Genomic DNA, 13,819 nt, shown 5'->3' on the forward strand with positions numbered 1-13,819 from the left:
ACCACAGAGGAACAATCTCAGGATAAGAATATTAATCAAGGAATTCCATGGTGGTCCAGTGGTTAAGACTAAGCACTCTCACTGCTGTGTCCTGAGTTCAGTCCCTGGTTGGGGAACTGAGATCCTGCAAGCCATGAGGGCAACCAAAAATAAAAAATAAAATTAAAAAAAAGAATGTTAATCAAACTTTATTTGTAAAGGTAGAAAAAAGATACAGAAGAGTGGGTATATTTTTTTTTAATAGTATACAGCTAGTAAGAGCAGTTTTTAAGGGGAGTTTATAATATATAAACTTATTTATTGATTATAATGAAGTTTTCAAAAACAAGATGCAAAATAATTCATAATGAAAAAAAATTCATAATGTATAACTACAGCTATGCAGTCCTGTATAGACATGCAAATACATGGGAAGCAGTTTCTGCAATTGAGCGTAGCTAAGAAGTGACGATCTGCCAAAGAGCTCACCATGTTCCTCCCCGTGGAGACATTAGATGGTTTCGCATCTTTCTGCTTTTATATATTTTTATATATTGTTTGTGATTGCGCAAGGTTTACTTTTTAAATATAATTATTTACTTAGTTAGTTAGCCATTTATTTTTGTCTGTGCTGGGTCTTCATTGCTCAGTGGGCGTTCTCTAGTTGCGGCGAGCTGGGGCTTCTCTCTCCCTTGGTGCACGGGCTTCTCCTCGTGGTGACTTCCCTTATTGCGGACCACGGGCTCTAGGGCGAGCAGGCTTCGGTGGTTGTGGCACAGGTCCTCAGTCGTTTCCGCTCCTGGGCTCTAGAGCACAGGTTCAATAGCTGTGGTGAATGGGCTTAGTTGCTCCAAGACATGTGGGATCTTCCTGGATTAGAGACTAAACCCCTGTCTCCTGCATCAGCAGGCAGATTCTTTACCACTGAGCCACTAAGGAAGCCCTTGACTTTTTAATGGGACAAAATAGTTATTATGAGGTATTAAAACATGCAAAATAAAGTTTTAGTGAAAAAATTCAAGTCTCCTTTCCCAACTCACCTTGAAACATCTCTCCTCCGACATCATGAGGCAGAAGTCCCTACTGATGGTCCTCCAGGGGAAAGAATTGAACTCTTTCTCCACAATCTGTGATCCATTCTTGGATTTGGGAGTCTGCTGAGCAATGAAGGCAACACTAAGAATGCCATCTATTATTGGGCTTCCCTGGTGGCTCAGATGGTAAAGAATCTGCCTACAGTGCAGGAGACCTGGGTTTGATCTCTGTGTCAGGACGATCCTCTGGAGAAGGAAATGACACAAACCACTCCATTATTCTTGCCTGAAGAATTCTATGGTCAGAGGAGGCTGGGGGGCTATAGTCCATGGGGTCCGAAAGTGTTGGACATGACTGAGAGACTTTCACTCACTCATAAGATCTTACCATCAATTATTGATTACTGATTATTACATAATTTTAATCTCACCACACCTGAGAGAGTAGAATGGATTCTTTCATTTTCACAGCTTGAGAATCTGAGTCCCTGTTATACTAAATGTGTAGCCTGGATTCCCAGAAAATGTTGGCCTTGAAACTTAGATGACTCTGGACTTCCTGGGAAGCCCACCTAGGCACCACCTGGGTGACAGATGAGTGAGTCGTTCAGCCGTGGAGTGTGGGTCCTAGCGTTCTTGGAGGTGTCTGCAGGTTTTCACCTGAAGACTCCTGCACATATTAAAACTATGTTTTCTCTCCCTTCCAGGTCAAGTATGCTTTTCTTTAAAAATGCAAAGATAGCTTCCCTAATATGAAGGCCAACCCACATCTCCCTACCCCCACCCCACCCCATGACTCATCCCAATTGGTAATCTAAAGTCAGTGAAATTACCCTTAGGGTTGTAGTTGAGCATGTGGATCCAGGACAGAAGTTATTTGGGGATTTGGACTTGGCTGATCTGGAAGGCGGTCCTGAAAGTTGATGTTTTACTAGATGGACTTTGGGAAGGGGAAGACAGGTGAGAAGATTGCAAAAGCAAACCTCAGTGAGCTCTGTGTTCCAACAGAAAGACTTGGAAAATCTGCCAGCCATTCTTGGCTTATAGTTTCGAGTTTCAATTCCTTCTCCATTATAGACCATTCATTTGGCAGACATGTACTAAATATCTACTATGTGATGGCCACTGCTTTTAGGAGGAACTGGGGCTGATGGACCCACACTCTCCTGGCACTCAAGGTTGGCTCAGTCTTGCTCAGGCTGATGTGGGTAAGGAAGTTTTCACACAAATGGTAAGTGCAACCTGCACAGGTGCCTTGTGGACATATATGTAGCCTGGCAGCTTTGAGCAAGGAGTTACAAAAACCTTATGAAAGAGACAGCATATATGAGCTGCATTTTGAGTATAAGTAGGAACCCAATGGACACACAGGACTAATGAACACGACTCATAATCCAGGACATGCATTCCTTTGCCTAGGCCAGGACACGACTCAGACTAAGCTGACTGGGGAGCTTTGCCAGTTTCTTTCCTGGCAAGAAAGAATGCCCCCAACATCTGACTGCTCAGGAATCACAATTACTAAATATTGAGATGAGGAGTGGGCAGGGCAGGGCTTGATTTGAACAGGAAAATTCTGCTGGAGGGATTGTTAAAATGCAAAGGCCTGGGCCCCCACCCCTGGAGTTCTCATCTGTAGGTCTGGGGTAGGTCCTGAAAACTGCATCCCAGGTGATGCCAGTGTAGCCTGTTTTGGGTCTGCACTTTGAGAACTACACTAGAACCACTTTCTTGCAGGAAGAGCAAAGGTTTGTGAGTCTAGTTTGGTTTCTAATATCAGAAGGTAACTATGAGGTGTAGAATAAACCAGACCACACCTGACCCACCCTGGCACCGCATGTACCCCAGTGACCCAGTGTTTGATTGCCTTGGGGTCACAGGAGCGGCAGATAGCCAGGAAGGGACCTGACATTGAGGTCAGAGAGGGTGCCCTGGAAGCAGAGCTCTACACTCATCACCTGGGGCTGCTGCAGCTCCACAGACTGGCTCCTGCCCCCTCAGGTCCTTCCTCACCCCTCAGGACACTGACCTCCAGGCCTTCCTCTCACTCTACCTCAAATGTTTGGGCCTCTGATGACAAAGGAGCTCTGATCACACTTTCTGATCCAGACAGGGAAACATAAGGTGACAGACATGGACAAACTTGCAAGTTAACAGAATGGGCTAATAATGAGGGCCCTGAAAGTGTTGGCAAATGGCTTCAGTCAGGTATCCTAGGAGAAACACCAAAGAGGCACGTTGTTCTAGGAGTGTGTCTTCGCTTCGGGTGTGAGAGGTCCTGGGTTCAAATCCTGGTTGAGCCCACATCTGTTTGGGCTTCCCTGATGGCTGGATGGTAAAGAATCTGCCTGCAATGCAGGAGACCTAGGTTTGATCCCTGGTTTGGGAAGATCCCGTGAAGAAGGACATAGAAACCCACTCCAGTATTCTTGCCTGGAGAATCCCCCATGAACAGAGGAGCCTGGCAGGCTACAGTCCATGGGTCGCAAGGAGTTGGACTTGACTGAGCGACTAAGCACACAAGAGAAACACCTAAGTGATTTATCTAATTATTGAGACCTTGACATGGACGCTAGAGGGCGACCTGAGATTGCTGAAACTACAACGGTTGGTCCAAACACCAAAAGAATGCTTTGTAGGTTGGGCGAGCATGCTCAGTCATGAACCACTCTTTGTGACTCCAGGCTGCCAGGCTCCTGTCTATAGGATTTCCCAGGCAAGAATACTGGATTGGGTTGCCATTTCCTCCTCCTTGGGTTGCCATTTCCTCCTCCAGAGGATCTTCTAACCCAAGGATTGAACCAGGGTTTCCTTCATTGGCAGGAGAATTCTTTATCACTGAGCCACCTGGGAAACTCCTAGATTGGGCTTTTCTGCTTAAATCAAAAATTTGTCAAATACTATTAAAAAAAAAATAATTTTTTAAAGTGGGAATTGCCTGGCAGTCCAGAGGTTAAGGGGCTTCCCTCTGACTCAGATGCTAAATAATCTGCCTACAATGATGGAGACTCATGTCTGATACTTGGGTTGGGTATGGCTACCCACTCCAGTATTCTCACCTGGAGAATTCTATACAGAGGAGCCTGGCAGGCTACAGTCCTTGGTGTCGCAAAGAGTCACAAATGAGCGACTATCACTTGCAGTTTCACCAGTGGTTAAGACATGGAGCTTTCACTGCTGTGGGCTGGTTAGCATCTCTGGTCTGGGAACTAAGGTGCCACAAGTCACACAACTAGGCCAAAAGAATAACAATAAAATAGCCAATTTCCTTGACCAAACAACTTTCATTTGTTGATTAATTGTGCCCTTATTTTATCTTTTAATGAACGAAAGACAGATATGTAAAGAAAGAAAATGCAACTAAAAGAAAAACAACATACTAAAGTAAAATGGTAGTAATAATTCAAGGACTAATATATCTATTTCCATACCTTAATCTATTTTTCTTCCAGTTTTACTGAGATATAATTGACATACAGCAGTACTGTACACATTTAAGATGTAGAGCATACTGATTTGACTTACATACATTACGAAATGATTATCAGAGAATGATATAATTTTGAGACATTAAAAAACCTTAATGAAGGTTAAAACTCTTCAAGTTATTTTTAATTTTTTTCAGTTCCATTTTTCTCCTTTGGAATTATCTTTTACTTTATATTTTGATTTGGTTCAAAATTCAAATGTGTCAAAAAGGCTAGGAGTCTCTCTCACTCTTATCCCATCCTTAACAGGCAACCACTGATAGGAATTTCTTGTTTAATCCTCCAAAGACATTTCATGCATATGCAAGCAAACAAAGTTCTATACATATATATTCTTTTCCCCTTCATATAAGACAATATATGCTTTCCTGCAACGTACTTTTTTACATTTAACAAGATACCATGAAGATAGATATCAAGAGCTTCCTATGTCTTTATTTTTCGTTTTTGTTCTTGTTTGTTTGTTTGTTTTGGGCTGCACCAGGAGGCAAGTGGGATCTTAGTTCCCCGACCAAGGATCCAACTAATAACCCCTGCAATGGAAGCAGAGAGTCTTAACTCCTGGATCTCCAAGAAAGTCCTTTTATTTTTTTAAAAATTGCTTATGGTACTTTATTTATAGATATGCAGTGTTTCTTAACCAGTTCCTTACTTGTAGGCATCTGGATTTTTTTTCTTTTAAAGTGAATACCACAACATATAATTTTGAATACAGTCATTTTGCAGATATGCCAGTATGTTTTTGGATATACTCCTAGAAGTTGTACTGCTGGGTGTATGCGTTTTAAAAACTTGGACAGAGATTGTCATATGCCCTTTGAGAAAACACTACAAGTTTACAATCCCATCTGTAATATATTTGAGTACCTATTTTGATATGGTTATTTTCTAAACTATGAGAATATGTGTGTGTGTGTGTGTGTGTGCGTGTGTGTGCTTAGTTAAGTCCAATTCTTTTCGACCCTTTGAACTGTAGCCGGCTGGGCTCCTCTGTCCATGGAATTTTCCAGGCAAGAATACTGGACTGGGTTACCATTTCCTCCTCCAGAGGATCTTCCGGACCCAGGGATCAAACACTGGTCTCCTGTATCTCCTGCATTGGCAGGCGGAGTCTTTACCACTGAAGCACCTGGGAAGCCCATGGAAATATGCAGGCATACATATTTGGAAGCCATCTGTGTATAGATGATATTTAAAACCCTGGGACTGGATAGAACTAGACCAATTAGGAAGTTAGTAGGAACAGAATAATAAGCCCAGGTAAAGCTCTTAAACATGCCAAAATTTACAGCAAAAGGAGCCAGCAAAGGAGATTGAGAAGGAACAGCCAGTGTGGTAAGAAGAAAGCTAGAACAGTATGTCATAGCTTTAAGGGTGCATGGGGTGGGGGTGGGGAGTTGGATCATAAATATAAATTCATACAATCACTCTGGAGAACAGTTTGGCATCTCATGGTAAAGATGTGCAATAATTCCACTCCTACAGACATATTCTAGCGTGACACATAGGGACCAAGGAGACGAAAGTTCACTGCAGGCAGCAGGTCTGCGATAAAAAACAAAGGAAAAGTCAATGAAAAGTAAAAAGAGAGATAAATTGTAGCAAATTCATACCATTCCCCAGGTGGCTCAGTGGTAAAGAATCTGCCTGCCAATGCAGGAGACACAGGAAACAAGAGTTCCATCCCTGGATTGGGAAGATCCCGTGGAGGAGGAAACGGCAAACTACTTCAGTATTTTTGCCTGGAGAATCCCATGGACAGAGGAGCCTGGTGAGCTACAGTCTATGGGGTCAAAAAGACAGGATTGAGGGACTGAGCATGCATTCATACCATGGCTATTATCCAGCAATGGAAACAAATAAACTATTCGCATAAGCATGGTTCATCTCATATACAATGTTAATTTAAAAAGTAGGCTAAAGAAGAATACTTACCTGGCAGGGGAGATACCATGATCACGAAGGTGGTTTTCCCAGGGCGAGGCTTATCCATTGCACTCCGGATGTGCTGACCCCTGCGATTTCCCCAAATGTGGGAAACTCGACTGTATAATTTGTGGTGGTGGGGGACTGCGTTCGCGCTTTCCCCTGGTAAAAAAAAAAAAAAAAAGTAGGCTAAAGAATGATAGATTAACAAGAAACAATTTAGACAGTCTTTCTACACAGGGTCTGGGCTGCCACATGCAGGATCTTTTTAGTTGCAACAGGCAAACCCTCAGCTGGCAAGCTTTGGGAGAGCAGAGTTTTAGTTACTGGACCACCAGGAAATTCCCCAGAGTCAAAAAATGCCAAACAAAAGGACTTAGTAAATCCTTTTTACTAAAAGTCTTTAGTAAGATAAAAGCATACATCAAATTCAAGACACACATACACACATCCCAGGCCATCCTGGCCAGGAAAATGTTAACCGAAACATGAATATCAAAACCACAAATGAAGACTGTCTACATAAGTTTCTACTGTTGACTATGCATACCACATATTACAAGTAATATTAAAATGTTACAAACTGACAAACCTGGGTGGTGAGTCTATAAAACTTTCTTGTAGTTCTTTCTCTATTCTAATACTTTGTAAAAAAAAATTGTGGAGTAAATCCAAAAGAACTGAACAAACTAAATAAAGGGAAGAGTTGCCAAATGTGGGGAAGGCTGCTGAGAGGTAAAGAAAGATGAGGACATAGACATCTCCACTAGAATTAATAACACTTTGTTAGTGACCTTGACCAGAAGGACTTCCTTGAGGAATGTGAGCAGAAACCAAATGAAGTGACTGAAACCAAGAAAGAAGGATGAGGTAAGGACCACAAGCACAAATAGGCCTTGGGTGTCAAACTCTGGGGGTGGGTGGGCAGGCAGGACTGGGAGGCGGGGTTGGATTCTGAGCATTCTTTGGATCCAGAGCCTAGAGAAAGGGAATTAACATTTATTTAGCTCTTTCCACAATCTTCAGAGAGATCTTCTGAAATAGGTTTTACAAACTGAAGAATGAATTCCTCCAATAGCTCCTGGGTCCCTCAGAGAAATGAAGTACTTCGGCCTGGTTTCTGAATACAAAGACAATAATGTGAAGTTCCTGGGGGCTAGCTAGAAACTCACACTCTGGTCCATTTTCTCAATAATGTGTGAAAAATCAGTAGATTTTGCTCACCTGAAGCTTTAAAAAAAAAGTGGGGGGGGGGGGGGTCTTTGTTAGAATGTTTGCAATAGAGTATCTGACAAAGGATTTGTATCCAGAGTATATAAACAACTTTCATGACTTGATGATAAAAAGACAAACAACACAAATAAGTAAAACCCTTAAATAGGGACTTTACAAATGTAAGTATAGTGAACACTTTAGTGAATCTATTGATGATTTTTTTTTATTGATGATTTTTAACAAATACATGCAGCTGTGTCATCCACAGCCCTTTTCACAATATAGAATGCTCCCCCCCAAAAAGAGAAAAAAAAAAAAAAAGACTGTTGCCTTCACCCTAGAACATTCCCTTTGCTCCCTTTCATTTTCACTGATCTGGTAACTATCACCATAGAGTCGTTTTACCTGTTTTAAAACTTCATACAAAGGCACTCACAGAGTATGGCCTTCTCTGTGTCTGGCTTATAATAAAGATACATGAATTGAAATTCGTATGTGAAAAAGTTCTCAGAAAAAAAAGTCAGGGCAAAATACAAAGTCAAAACTTAGAAATCACTGGCTTCCCCTGCAGCTCAGTGAGTAAAGAATCTGCTTGCAATGTGGGTCAGGAAGATCCCCTGGAGAAGGAAATGGCAATCCATTCCAGTTATTCTTGCCTGGAGAATCCTATGGACAGAGGAGCTTGGCAGCCTACACAGTCCACGGGGTCACAAGAGTCAGATACAACTTACTAAACCACCACCACACACCCATCAAAAAGTAAAAAGATTAATAACTATAAATGTTGGCAAAAATGTGAAATAACCTGAACTCTTATCCATTGCCTATAGGAATATAAAACAATCACTTTGGAAATTATGTTATGGATCTTCAAAGAAAATAAAACAACAAAGACTTTATAACCAGTATTACATTATGTCTGTGTATTTACTCAAAAAAAATGAAGATGTCCCTGAAAACAATATATAAGGATGTTCTTAGTTGCTTTATTTGTAGTAGCTAAAAACCGGAAATACCCTCAAATGTCCAAAAATCATGGTCCAGTCTGCAAAGGAATGTGGTATGCTGTGTTCCGTTGCTTCAGTGGTGTCCATCTCTGAGTGACCCTGTGGACTGTAGCGTGCCAGGCTCTTCTGTCCATGGGATTCTCCAGACAAGAATACTGGAGTGGGTTGCCATGCCCTCCTCCGACCCAGGGATCAAACCCATGTCTCTTAGGTCTCCTGCATTGGCAGGCAGGTTCTTTACCACTAGTGTCACCTGGGAAGCCCAGCAAGGGAATACTACTCAGCAATTAAAGCGAAGAACTACTGATGCATATAACAACATGGATCCAATATCTATGGATCACAGAGATATTATGCCAAATGCAAAAAGCCAGACACAGAGAAGCATACTCTGTGAGTACATTTGTATGAAGTTTTAAAACAGGCAAAACGACTTTATGGTGATAGTCACTAGATCAGTGAAAATGAAAGGGAGCAAAGGGAATGTTCACCATTCACTAGAATGGTGAAGGCAACATTCTATCTTTTGATAGGGCTCTGGATGACATAGCTGCATGTATTTGTTAAAAATTATCATTAGATTCACTGAAGTGTTCTATTCATAAATACATAAATCATACCTCAATTTAAATGTGTTTGTAATAAAAAAAAAATTCTTTCTGTTTTGTTGTGGTCGTGCTGCGAGGCATGCCTGATGTTTCCGAATTTCCCAAATCAAACCCAATCCTGGCAGTGAAACAAGGAGTCCCAACCACTGGATCTCCAGGGAATTCCCTGCCAGGAATTTAAGATTACTGTCTCCTTTAATCTTCACAGTGTTCCTGTGAAGAGGAACTTTCCATTTCAGAAATCTATACCTGAGATTCCAGGGTTTAAATAATCAGTCTACAACATTGCCCAGGAGCAAAGCTGGATGGGTACCCAGGACTCCTCCCTTCAGGCCTGCCTTGTTTCCATGATCCTATCTCAGGACCCCAAAGAAGGAGGAAGACTTTGAATGGGTGGTGAGACTGGGGATAATGAATCAGCTGCATCTGCGCCAAAAGAGTGGAGAAGCCTCCTCTCTCCCCTCCCCCATCCCCTCCAAGGAACTAAACTCAACCCCTCTGATTCACCGGGCACCCCTCTCTCTACAATGGCTAGAACTGGGAAGGAAGGAAGAAGAAATTGCTTTTGCGTTTTGTGGGCCCTTCTCCTTCTGGGGTCTCTGCCTTTCCACCTTTTATGCCCCACACTGGCCCATCCACTTCACAACTGAGTGCCTACTGAGTTCCAAGAGCTGTGCTTGTCTCTGGGGGTAAGCAAAAGAGTAAGACAGCTCCTGCTCTCAAAGAGTTTACTGTCTAGGGGCAATGAAGACACTAGAGAAGGCTGCAATAATCTTCTGTGTTCAAATTGGGTGCCATCCCCATCACTGGAGTGAGGGGGCTTAGTATCTTCAGTCGTGTCCGACTCTTTGCAACCCATGGACTGTAGCCTACCAGTCTCCTCTGTCCATGGGATTTTCCAGGCAAGAATACTTGAGTGGGTTGCCATGCCCTCCTCCAGGGGATCTTACTGACCCAGGGATGGAACCGGAGACTCTTATTTCTCCTGCATTGGCAGGCAGGTTCTTTACCACTAGTGCCACCAGGGAGGACACGGACAATTCAGGGAAGGTCACCTGGATAGAGCTGATACAGAGGTTATGACAGGTTCCAGAACTCTACTGGAATTCAAGTCTGGACACAGGTAAATAATGTCTTTCTGACTGAATTCTTTTCAGGCTTCCTGAGAGATGAGCAAGCTCATTTCAGAACAAGGAAGACAGGTGGGGTGAAGAGACCATTCCCCAAGGACATAGGCCCAGGTCACTTCTACTAGTTACCACTGCCTACCCACACTTCACACTTGTAGATCCAACCTTCTTCCAAACTTCTCAAAGCCCTTGACTACATTCTGTGGTGTTCAGCATGGGTACCATGACCTTAGCCAGCTGCAGAACCAGGCTACTGAGGAACAAAGTAGCACTGATCCTGGCTGAATTACTAGGGGAGGTGAAGTCCCTTTGAGGCAGAGATAAACTTGGCAGTTCAGCCTCATTAAAAGCTTTAATTATAATTCCAAATGGTCTACAGACTCATGAAAGATCACTCAACTGATTAGCCATAACATCTACAGCTGATAAAGACAGGGACAGGGGTGTTCTTTAAAATGGAAACTTTGGAGACTGGAGACAGTTTCCTTGATTATAAACATAATCTGACAATGTAAACGAAAATACTTACCACCCTCTGACCCAGCAATCTACGGTGGGGAGTATCTCCTATAGAGATACCATGTTAAGAACATTTAAGGATGTTTATTGTAGATTTATTTGTAGTGTTGAGCTGGAAACAGATCAAATATTCATCAAGTGAAAGGCTAGATAAATTGTGATATACCCATATTATAGACTGATATGCAGTTATTAAAAAGAGGAGTTTAATTTATATATACAGAGGGACATCTATGAATTGCAGACTATTATGAACAGTAGGTTCATAATATTAATGAACTCAAGTTCGATTTTTGGGTCTAAAAGATCCCCTGGAGAAGGAAATGGCAACCTGCTCCAGTATTCTTGCCTGGAAAAGTCCATGGACAGAGAAACCTGGTGGGCTACAGGCCACAGAGTCAGAGATGACTGAGAGACTGAACTCATGAACAGTATTAGCCTATTTCTGTAAGAACAACAACAAAAAACCCTCAGATATGTAGACATATGCTTATATGTCATTAAAGAAACATTTGGAGGGATATAGTGCAGACTTAATGCAGTTACCTCCTGGTGGTGGTAACAGAATATATTTGTTACCTTTGCTTTTCAACTTCTTCTCCTGGCTTCCCCTTCCTCTTACTCTCACCTCTCTATCTCCCGGCAGACTACAAGCAGAGAGCTGATTCCTAGATTTGGGGTAACACTATCTGGATTTGGGAAAAGATTTCAGTTTGCAGACCTCTCAGGAGAGGTCATAGGGTCAGTTGTTGAGAAGAAGGGGGTTGGTTTACTGTGAGCAGTGGAATATGAGTAAATTGAGATACAGGGAGTATTTTCCCAAACTGCACAAAGCCTGAACCCTTCTCTCTTCAGTCCTCCATTCTTTCCCTTTCTTCTTTCTGCCTTGATAGAAGCCAGAAGTCAAAATAAGTGGTTTGCTACCCTGGTTTAGAGCAAGACTCCATTGGTCCCCATGAACCATTTCAGCAGGTTCTCCCAACCAGTGAAGTGATGGCTGGGCTGACAGCAGCAAGACCACCATCACACCTTTAGGCAACCTTGCCAGGCCAGCCACACTTGGCAGGGAGTGGTGGCCCTCACCTGCCCTCCCTGGGTCACGTTCTATAACCAGATACTTGCATTTGTCTTTGTGCAGGGTCTAGACATTGCACTCATAATAAAGGATTATGTGGAGAGTTTGTTAGCCCAGCTCTAAATTCGCTTGGAGGACTTGTTTTTTAATGACTCCCTAAGACCCAAGAGGACTTCCCTGTAGCTCAAATGGTAAGGAATCTGCCTGCAATGCAGGAGACCAGGATTCGATCCCTGGGTGGAGAAGAACCCCTGGAAAAGGGAACAGCAATCCACTCCAGCATTCTTGCCTGGAGAATTCCATGGACAGAGAAGCCTAGCGGACTATAGTTGGTGGAGTCACAAAGAGTCAGACACGATTGAGCATCTCTCTCTCTCTCTCCCTCTCTCTCTCTCTCTCTCTCTCTCTCTCTCTCTCACACACACACACACACACACCCAAGAAGGGCTTCCTAGGTGGCGCTAGTGGTAAAGAACCTACCTACCCTACCTACCAATGCAGGAGACTCGAGTTTGATCCCTGGGTTGGGAAGATCCCCTGGGGGAGGGCATCGCAACCCACTCCAGTATTCTTGACTGGAGAATCCCATGGACAGAGGAGCCTGGCAGGCAACAGTCCATGGGGTTGCAAAGAGTTGGACACAACTGAAGCAAGTGAGCATGCACCATGCACGCACAAGACCCAAGAGGGTGGAGGAGCCAGGTCTGATGACTCAATTGGCTTGCAGTCTCCTCTGGGCTTGCAGAGAGCTGGCCTGGGCAGAAGTGAAGCTGCCTACCCTTCAGGTTTAACAGGAGGGTGGGGAGGGGAGGGGAGGGTGCCTCAGCCTTGCCAGCCTCAGCACCCCAGGACAGGGCTGGAAAGAACTGCAGACAAACTTAACTTTCCACTAAGGTTCTGGGTCGGACTCCAGGCAAGCACAGGACTGATCTGACTCAGATGTCTGGCTACCAGCCAACCAGGCACCCAGGCACCCTCCCCTCCTGTCTCTCCCTCTGGTATGGGACTCTTGCCAAGAAACATACCACTTAGAGCAATCAGATTACTGATTGTAATCTCAAAAGGGTATTGTTGAGTGGGGGGAAAGGCAGAAGGTGTTTCAGGGGCTGCTGGGAAGACAGCGGTGCAGGGGCCACATGGGGAGAAGGGATTTTGGGAGCCTAGAGGGTGGCAAGGAGCGCTGCTGTAGATTTCCTAGGTCCGCCCCTCCCCCTCCTCTGGGAGGCTGTCTTCTCGGCAGACAGCAGATAGATGCATGACAAAGGGGCCCTGATGGCTCTGTCTTGGGGGTTGGGGAGATGGCTGGGGAGGGGCCCCTTCTGGTCCAAAGCACATCTCCCCACCCCCACCAGGTCCCTTAATCTATCAGTTTTTTTGGTAGTTAGTGGTTTAGAGGCAAATATAGCTCCAGTTTCGCTGCCCTGTAGATCTTTCATCAGATCTATGGGAAGTCTTGAAATGCACGCATATATTAGTTGCCCAAAAAGTACTCAGATGGGCTGGAACAGGGGCTATGTGATATGATTTTAGGAGAGAGGGGGAAAAAAAACAAAAACAGGCTCAAAGGATTCCCAGATGTGACCAAGGTGAAGGCGGCAGGCCACAGTCAAGAGGACCCCCAACAGGACCCCCAGCACCTCAGAAGGCAGATGCTGAGCAAACAGCCTCAGACAGGGCGGGGATTAAGAGATGTCTAAGTCGACAGAGTTCCATGTTCCAGGCTCAGGATTCTGGCCTTCCAAGGTGTATGGAGCTCTGGTCCACAGCCTTTCCGGAGTCCCCCCAGTTCACCTCGGGGCCTTCATCTGGGGCAAGTTTGGGGAGCAGACAGACAAACA

General features: G+C 43.9%; 1 non-coding gene across 1 annotated transcript; it reads left to right on the forward strand.

The window, feature by feature from the left end:
* Positions 1 to 6,428: 6,428 nt before the first annotated feature.
* LOC133060057 (U1 spliceosomal RNA) lies at positions 6,429 to 6,592 on the forward strand. Its single transcript, XR_009693722.1, has one exon. It is a non-coding gene; the product is annotated as a U1 spliceosomal RNA (small nuclear RNA).
* Positions 6,593 to 13,819: the final 7,227 nt, after the last annotated feature.

This window comes from Dama dama, chromosome 7 (assembly GCF_033118175.1).
Source record: "Dama dama isolate Ldn47 chromosome 7, ASM3311817v1, whole genome shotgun sequence".
Classification (NCBI taxonomy): Eukaryota; Metazoa; Chordata; class Mammalia; order Artiodactyla; family Cervidae; genus Dama; species Dama dama.